At 42.7% G+C, this 9,303-nt stretch overlaps 1 non-coding gene across 1 annotated transcript; it reads left to right on the forward strand.

Moving 5' to 3' along the window:
• The first annotated feature begins 371 nt into the window (after positions 1 to 371).
• Positions 372 to 446, forward strand: Trnat-ugu (transfer RNA threonine (anticodon UGU)). Its single transcript has one exon. It is a non-coding gene; the product is annotated as a tRNA-Thr (tRNA).
• The last annotated feature ends 8,857 nt before the right edge of the window (positions 447 to 9,303 follow it).

Raw genomic sequence — 9,303 nt, forward strand, 5'->3', positions numbered from 1 at the left:
ACCATATCGGTTATGTATGACGGTAGTATCTGTTCCCGAAAGAACAGTTACCGTGGATGACCATGCAGCTTTGATAGAAATGAAATGATAATTAAATGGACACCCTAGCTGCAAACAGGCGTTGATGTACTTCATTGGGGACATGTTGAAAATATGTGCCCCGACCGGGACTCGAACCCGGTATCTCCTGCTTACACACGCTATGCCTGAGCTCGTACGGGACTTGGTAGATTAATCTGCCACGAGTAACGAGTATGATGGGCAAACATCTATTAGGCGCACTACGAATGTAGTGGTGTGGACATGTTAGGAATGTGGATCTCACGGGGAGCGTGCAAGGGATAAGTCCCTGCAGACGCACTATCCTCTGTGCCCGCGGTGGCTCAGATGGATAGAGCGTCTGCCATGTAAGCAGGAGATCCCGGGTTCGAGTCCCGGTCGGGGCACACATTCTCAACATGTCCCCAATGAAGTACATCAACGCCTGTTTGCAGCTAGGGTATCCATTTAATTATCATTTCATATCGGTTAGACCCCATGGCCTTGTCAGGTGAATCCTGATTTCGGTTGGTAAGAGCTGATTGAAGGATTTGAGTGTGGTGCAAGCCCCATTAAGCTATGGACGCAAGCTGTCAACAAGGAACTTTGCAAGCTGGTGATGGCTCCATAGTGGTGTGGGCTGTGTTTACATGGAATGGACTGGGTTTTCTTGTCCCACTGAATCAATCATTGGCTGGAAAGTATTATGTTCAGCTACATGGAAACCATTTACAGGCATTCTTGGGCTTCATGTTCCCAGACAATGATATCATGTCGTGAGCCTCAGTTCTTCACGATTGGTTTGAAAAACATTCTGAACAATTCGGGGACATGTTTTGGCCACCCAGATCACACGACATGAATCTCATCGAAATTCGCGGGACATCAGCGAAGGGTCAGTTCGTGCACAAAATCCTGCACCGGCAAGTGTTTCGCAATTATGGATGGCTCTAGAGGCATCATGGCTCGGTATTTCTGCAGGGAACTTCAAACGACGTGCTGAGTCCGAGTGACGTTGGGCTGCTGCACTAAGCTGGCCAAAAGAAGGTCCGAGACGGTATCAGGGGGTTTCCAATGACTTTTTTCACCTCAGTGTAAATATTTAAAATGTCAGATTATGCACTTCTGAAAACGACAAAACGTAGTATCCTCTAATATCAACGATTTGCAACTAGAATTAATCAACACATACAAATACCTAGGTTTAACAATTAGTAGTGATATGAAACGGAATAATGACGTACGTAAGGCAAGTGGCAGACTTTGGTTTATTGGTGGGTACAGGGTAAAAGCAATCAGCCTTCTCACAAATCGCTTCTTTATTTATTTTGTTTATTTACACGTCAAGTTGCGTAGGCAAAATTGAGGAGCATATCTCGAAGGTCGTGGAACGTGTCAGTACATGAAATTACAACATAAAAGTAATAATAGATGAAAATAAAATTTTTATGAACCCAAAAAAGTCATGCCATAAGTAAGCGCAATCAACAATATAACAAAAGAATAGAAGGAGTGACCTATGAGGAAGCTCTTCAGTTTAGATTTGAAAGTGCTTGGATTATTGCTAATATTTTTGAATTCGAGTGGTAGCGTATTGAAAATGGATGCAGCAGTATACTGCACACATTAATGCCCGAGAGTTAAGGAAGTCCGATCCAAATGCAGGTTGGATTTATGCCGAGAATTAACTAAGTGAAAGGTGCTTACCCTTGGCAATAAGCCAATATTGTTAACAAGAAGCGACAGCAAAGAACATAAATATTGAGAGGCCAATGTCAAAATACCCAGACTAGTGAACAGAGGTCGACTAGAGGTTCGCGAACTTACCTCAGTTATTGCACGAACCGCTCGTTTCTGAGCCAAAAATATCCTTTTAGAATGGGAAGAGTTACTCCAAAATATGATACCATACGACATAAGCGAATGAAAATAAGCAAAGTAGACTAACTTTCGTGTCGAACGATCACGCACTTCAGATAGCAGCAATAAATCTTTGAGTAAGATCCTGAACATGGGCTTTCCACGCCAGTTTACTATTTATCTGAACACCTAGAAATTTAAACGGTTCAGTTTTAATAATCATATGCCGATTCTGTGTAATTAAGACGTCGGGTTTGGTTGAATTGTGTGTTATAAACTGTAAAAACTAAGTCGTTACTGTGAATTTAGCGTTAGTTTATTTTCTACTAGGCATGAACTTACGTGATGAACTGCAATACTTGAAACCGAGCCAATTTTGCACACAACTTCCTTTACTACAAAGCTAGTGTCATCAGAAAACAGAAATACTTGAGTTACCCGTAATACTGCGTTCCCTCTTAGAATACTGCTCTTGTGGAACTCATACAATACGACTAACAGGGGATACTGAACATAAACAAAGAAGGGCGGCATCGACGGTCACTGGTTTGGCTGACTCGCGGGAGACCGACACGCAAATGTTGCTACATCTAAATTGTCTAAATACGTAAATTATCCCTTGAGAGCCCAGTACAAAATTTCAAGAACCAGTATTAAGTACAGAATACAAAAATATTCTTCAGTCTGCTATGTATGGCTCCTGTACGGACCATGAAGACCAAATTGGACTAATTAGAGCACACACATAGGCGTTGAAACAATCACTGTTCCCGCGTTCAATAAGCAATTGGAAGGGGAAGAGACCTTACCTTAACTTGTGGAACCATTCTAATTATCTTCCGCCATGTTCTTCGCAGTGGTTTTCTGAGTATCTAAACCATCTGATCAAAAGTATCTAGACACTTGTCGGGGAACATTAATATTGGATGTACCCACCCCTCGCCTTCATGATGTCTTGAACTGTGCCGAGAACACTTTCGATACGGTATCTGAATTTCTGTGGAGCTATGGCAGTCATTCTTTCTCAAGACCCAAAACCAGAGAAGGCAGCGATGTTGGACGCTAGGGTTTGGAGCGAAGTCGGCGTTCTGATTCATCCCAAAGTTGTTCCGTTGGGTACAGGTCGAGCCTCTGGACGGGTCAGTCCACTTCAAGAATGTTATTGTCCAAAAACCATTGCTTCCCAGATTATGATATATGACAGAGTGCATTGTCTTGCTGATATAAACAATCGTCATCTCCGACCCGTTCCTCTGCTGTACGCAGTACACCATGCTGTAAGATGTGTTCGTATCCTTCCTCATTTAGCGTTTTGTTATGCACAATCTGAGCAAGAAAAACATAGTCGTACCGTCCTCATTGTTGGCATACAAATGAAGGGAGCTAACTCTTCTCCAGACATTCGCCAAACCCAAACCCTTCATTCGAATTTCGGCAGAGTATAGCCTGATTCATCGCTCCAAGTCACTCGTTTCTCATCGTCCACTGTCCAGTGGCGTTGGGCTTTCCGATACCACAAGCATTGGTTAGCGTCGACTACAGAAATGTTTAACTTACGATGAGATGTTCTACCATTGTATCCCATTCTTTTTAATGACTTAACAGTCATTTTGCTCGCTGGACTGCTGACAGCGTTGTGGAACGCACAAGTGATTCCTTCTGCTGAGTTCATGTAATCTTTTACAACCACCATCTCCAATGCTCGATGATCTTTCACAGTCAGTACATGAGCTCTCCTAACCAATCCATTGTGCCCTTACTGCTACTCTACTGGCAACACAACATTCGCACCACCTTTTATACTGATGAATCTTCCTCTTCTGACATCCAGTGGTCAGTTCCTCATTACATAGGTGTGTCCGCATATTTTTGCTCAAATAACGAATGTAAATGTAGAGCCATTTGCTATCATGCAAGCTCTCCAGTTCGCCAGGCCGCTCAGACTGAACAAGATCCTGATCTTATTGGAGTTTGTAAGCGTACTGTTAGCTCATACCACCCAACTCAGCAGTAGAAAAAGAAAACAGTGTTCATCTACGAACATAGATATGAACTTCCCCTGGATATCACAGCACAAACGCACTAATCAAAACGAGTACGCGAATCTTTTCGCAAAGAACGCAACGCACAACTTGCACTTGCTTAAAGCAATTTTCAGTGCATTCGACTGCACTCCGAAACTTAACACGGGGGCCTATAAGATGCGGAAAGAGGAACATGAAGGAATACCACGGTACAGTAGCCTTCAGTTCTATAATTTACAGCATATGCCGCCCAAAATACCGTGGTTTACGAAATGGACGTGCTGTAGGTGACATCTGATGTTTATCACAAGGATGCGTTCGAAAATGCTAAATTTTCGAATCGCTTCCACATAAAAGACGGCGGAGACTCCTTAGTCTGTTCGTGCGGCTCAACATCAGTAGATAATTCAGATAATGAATATCAACGGTGCCTTGTAGTTATACTTGACAGAACACTGTCATTTAAACAGCATCTACCAAAGAATGTAGATCAACTGAGGTCAGGAAATAATATTGTGCACGAATTATGTGGTACAAGAGGGAGTTCTGCAGCTTCGATCTTACGATCGTTTGCCCTTGGATCTTTCTACTCAGTGGCAGAATATTACAGCCCTGTCTGAATAAACGGCAGCCACATGAAAGTGGTAGATGCGGAACTAAATCAAACAGTGTGGGCTGTTACTGGTACTGCTCCAGTATTCTGTCTGCCTGCCCTGAACCTCATTCCACCACCTAATCTGAGAAGAACTAATATTCTTCTGAGGGAATATAAGAAAATCTGCAACAACTAGCAGCTGCCAATTCATGAGGATATACCTGCTATCCCAATCAAAAGACACCATTCCAGACCTCCATCATTCAGAACAGCTAGCAACCGGGTGGACCTTAACTTCAATCTCCATGAAGCTTGGACGCAAAAATGGTATACGAACATTCCACCATAGCTCGACAGCTTTCTCCGAGTCAACAAGAAATCACAGGAACTTGATCTGCACCGAAGGGCATGGAGTAGACTCAACATGATCCAGACCAACGATGGGAGATGTGGAGATGCGGAAAGACTACCACTTCAGAGTGCACATGTGACTTTCCAAAACACACCGTCAGACATATTCTTCAAGAGTGCCCTCAAAATTCGTACCTGGAAACTTTCTGGTCAAAAGTGTGTGGATTGTCTCCATCCTGTGCCTTATTATACATATTCTGCAAACAATCATGAAATGCATGGCATAGGATGATTAGCATTATACCGAGCGTTAGGGTTTCTTTCCATTTCAGCGGTTTAGGGAAGAATTTCTGTATGAATGTCTCTGAATGTGGTGTATGTACACTAATTTTGTCTTTATCATCCACATGGGAGCTATATGTAGAGAATTGCAAAATATTTATATATTCTGCACTTACTACCGCTTACTAAAATTTTATACATACATATTGAACTGATCACACTCAAGTCAGCCAAAACTGATTACGGCGTGGCAAAAGAGCAGTTACTATGTACTTGTGTATTCCGTTGCGTGCTGCAGTTTGAATGCGAATGTAATGACCGGAAGTGAACGCGATGGATCATCGAATTTTTGTGTAGAGATTCATTGGCTTCTCCAACCCACAATCAGATGGTCACATTCCAACCTAATCCCGACCTCGGGCTTCGCTACAGGTCAGTCTGTCACCACACGAAGTTTCCTTCCCGTTCTCCATATCGAATAGAAATGCGGGCAGCCACTTCCCATCCCACATCACGCAGCTACTAACTGCAGCACGGAACGGAAGACACAGGTGCACCGTAACTGCATTTTATACAACGGTGTTCTTTCAGTAGCAAATTCGTCGATCATATATTCACAGTTGCTGTGTTATGTCAGAACACTAGAACAAATCCATTCAATTATATAAATGAATTGTCTGTAAATTTTGTACACTTCTTTATTTCTGAAGTAATTGCCGTATGAGTAGCAATAATAATAATAAAGCATTATTTTCGGACAAATGATAAAGTGACCAGGAATTGCTTTGTGCAAGAGACTAAGCAAGATGGACCACAAATTTTGGCAGCTGCTCCCTCCCCCTGATCTGCACTTTTTTTTTCCACAACAAATCTTCGGTAACCCCACTCTCAAACAGCGTCTTCAGACGGACGGTATAAATTCAGTACCAGTTTCAAGGAAACCAGAATATGTAATGGATATTAGCTAGTAGCACGTGTACCCGGACTCATTCGTCGTAAAATCTCAAAATTATTTCGTCATTCATCGTAAAACTAACCATACCTCGGAAATCGCGACGTATTTCGAAAGAGCGATCAATAAATTTGTGACACGTTTGCAGTTATCATTGCTGTTGCTTTCACTCACACAAAATTTAAACTGTGTTACTAGGTCCAGATCGAATCACCAAAACCGAAATCGCAAAAATTCGACAAAGAAACTGATGTCTTACGCAACGTAATAACGTCTCACTGCAAATCAGAAAATAACATTTTTTACGAAATAATATCCCAGTAAATACCATTTAGTTCATATATTTTCCCCAATAGGCACTACATCTACGAGTATTCGAAACCAGTTCGCAGTTTATCTGGAAGCAGCGTTGGCACAATCCTTGTATATCGTTGCCAAAATTCCTTCCGTGCGAGCTAGAACCAAACTTACTCATTGTTGCCGATGATTATGTAGCAGTTTCATTTCAGAACATGTCAATGTGTTTGTATCGTTATTTATTATATTTTCCCTAATAAGTTAAAATATGTGTACTTATATCTAGCAACAACGATGTATTTTTAGGATGTGCTATTAGCTTCATGTGCTCTGTAGGAGCTTAAAATTAATTTGTTTTTATTGTCAGATATACTATTTATGGGGTCAACAGAAGCGTCCGATCTTACCCGTCGGCTTTGACCCGTGACGTAAGCGTGTTGTGGTGTGTGACGTCATTACGGCGCGGAGTTTGATTTGCGATTGTGGCGTGTTTGTAGATGTCTTGTTTTTGTTTGTCGTGCTCTCTGGTGGTGTGTTCATGGTTTTCGTTTGTTTCGTTTGTTTCGTGTGGTGGGGTCAGTTTTCTGTTGCTCAGGTGTTGGATTTGAAGCGGAATTTCTATTAGTGAGTTAATGGTTAATTTAATGCTCATTGCTGTACGTCGGGTGAGTTTGTTATTGAGTGTATTTGGTTGTGGTTTTTTGTTCAGGAATGGATATGAAAGACCGCCTTAACAGTGTTCGGTTGAGGGCGATGATGGGGGAGACAGCTTTAGAGCTGATTAAATTTCTTCAGCTATTTGGCTTAATTGCCGAGGTCGTGAAGTGCGGTGTGTGCCGTGAACCTATGAAATTGGTTAAAGTTCCGGACTCTCGGACCAGGGACGGATACATGTGGTGTTGCCGGAAAGATGGCGTATGGCGTTCTGTAAGGCGTGGTACCTGGTTCGAGAAGTCTAGATTGGCCATGCGTGAGATTGTGCTTATTACGTATTATTTTTGTTATAGTTGCGGGCAGAGTTTTTGCGCGTTTGAGACTGGTGTGAGTGAGAGGACTGTTTTAGACTGGTATTCCTTTTGTCGTGAGGTGTGTTCCGAATTTATTAAGTACAGGGGTAAGTTGGGTGGGCATGGGGTGGTTGTGGAGGTGGATGAGTCGCAGTTTGGTAAAAGGAAGTATGGGAGGGGGAAGTCTGTGGCTGGTCTTTGGGTGTGGGGGGCTGTTGTTCAGGGGGGTGGGGGTACTGAATGTGTTTTTAGGGTTGTGGAGGGGAGGTCGAAGCCTGAATTAGTGGGGTTAATTGAGGAGTATGTAGAGCCGGGGTCCACAGTAGTTTCAGATGCGTTTTCTTCATATAGGGGGTTGGGTGAGAGGGGATTTAATCATTTAGTAGTGAACCACAGTCTAGAGTTTAAGAATTATGATACTGGGGCTTGCACTAACACAATTGAGGGGATGTGGGGAGCGGTTAAGTCAGTTCTTGGGAGGGGGAAGAGGCGCTCTTCCAACCTTCAGTCTCATTTAGATGAGTACTGTTGGCGGAAGAGTGTCCCAGAGGGCTATTGCATTCTTCGGGTTTTTTTAAGGGCTGTGGGTAAAATGTATAGACCGAAAGTGGTTAGTTAGGGTGGGCTGGGTAGGTGGGTGGGTGGTTTATTTTGTTGTATAGTGTTTGTGTGTTGTATTTTGGAGTTGTGGGGGAGGGGGTTGACGTTTGGGTGGGTTGGGTTTTTATTTTAGTTCAGTATTTTTTCGTTGATGTGTGTGTGTGTGTTTTTGTATGTGTGTGTGTGTGTGTGTGTGTGTGCGTGCGTGCGTGTGTGCATTTGTGTGTGATTGTGGTGGCCAATCTAGTTTGTGGAGCTGGAACTTTTTTGAGGTAAGTTCCGTTTTTTTTTTTTTTTTTGGTTATTTATGTATGTTTTGTGTATTGGGTATAGGTTGGAAACATCCGATCTCACGCGTCGGCTTTGACCCGTGACGTAAGGGACCTACACATTGATCTGTAGCGTAGCCCTGAATACGGGGTTAGGTTGGGAGTTTTTTTTTGGAATGCGGCCGCGGCAGCGGCCGCCTATGATTCGAAAATATTGATTTGACACTAATGAACATGTATACATAATATGAAGCAATTTGATGAACATATTGATCTGTAGCGTAGCCCACTTGAGGTTAGGTTGGGAGTTTTTTTTTTTGGAATGCGGCCGCGGCAGCGGCCGCCTATGATTCGAAAATATTGATTTGACACTAATGAAGCCTGTGGGGGGATGGGGGGGCACTGCAGACTCCCCCCACCGCATAACGACACATGATGATCAAATTTTGAAAAAAAATGAAAAATTTTTTCCGTACCTGCTAAACTGCATAAGTGCCGATGTATGTAGGTGTAAGGGAAGCTTTCGTTTCTTAGTTTTCTATTGGGGGATGTGATCGGTAGGTTCTGTTGAGCTATATAGGTTAAGGGAAGTGTCCGATTATGGATAGGAATGTGTTTTTTGGTATTTGGTCAGTTTTGTGATGTTGATTTATTTCGTTGTTTTGCGTGGTTTTGAATGGCGGTCGGTGGCTACATTTCTGTATATTTAGTTTCTCCGCACCCAAAAACCCCTAATTTCCCACGCTTGTCCCGTTACAGTCATTAGGCTTTTTGTGAAACTTGTGTATTTCAGTGTTTACAATACGTATGCGATGTTTTTATATCCGCCATATTGGAATTGTTTATAGTCGTTTCCGCGGTATTTGTGACGTCATGGGTCAAAGCCGACGGGTAAGATCGGACGCTTCTGTATTTCCTATTTATGTAATGTATGGTATGTTCACCAAACAACAATACAAACGCAAAGACTGATTTTCTCATTTTACGTAATTCGAAGTATGCAACCCCACATAGTCCCCGCACCAGC

This window comes from Schistocerca cancellata, chromosome 8 (assembly GCF_023864275.1).
Source record: "Schistocerca cancellata isolate TAMUIC-IGC-003103 chromosome 8, iqSchCanc2.1, whole genome shotgun sequence".
Lineage (NCBI taxonomy): Eukaryota > Metazoa > Arthropoda > Insecta > Orthoptera > Acrididae > Schistocerca > Schistocerca cancellata.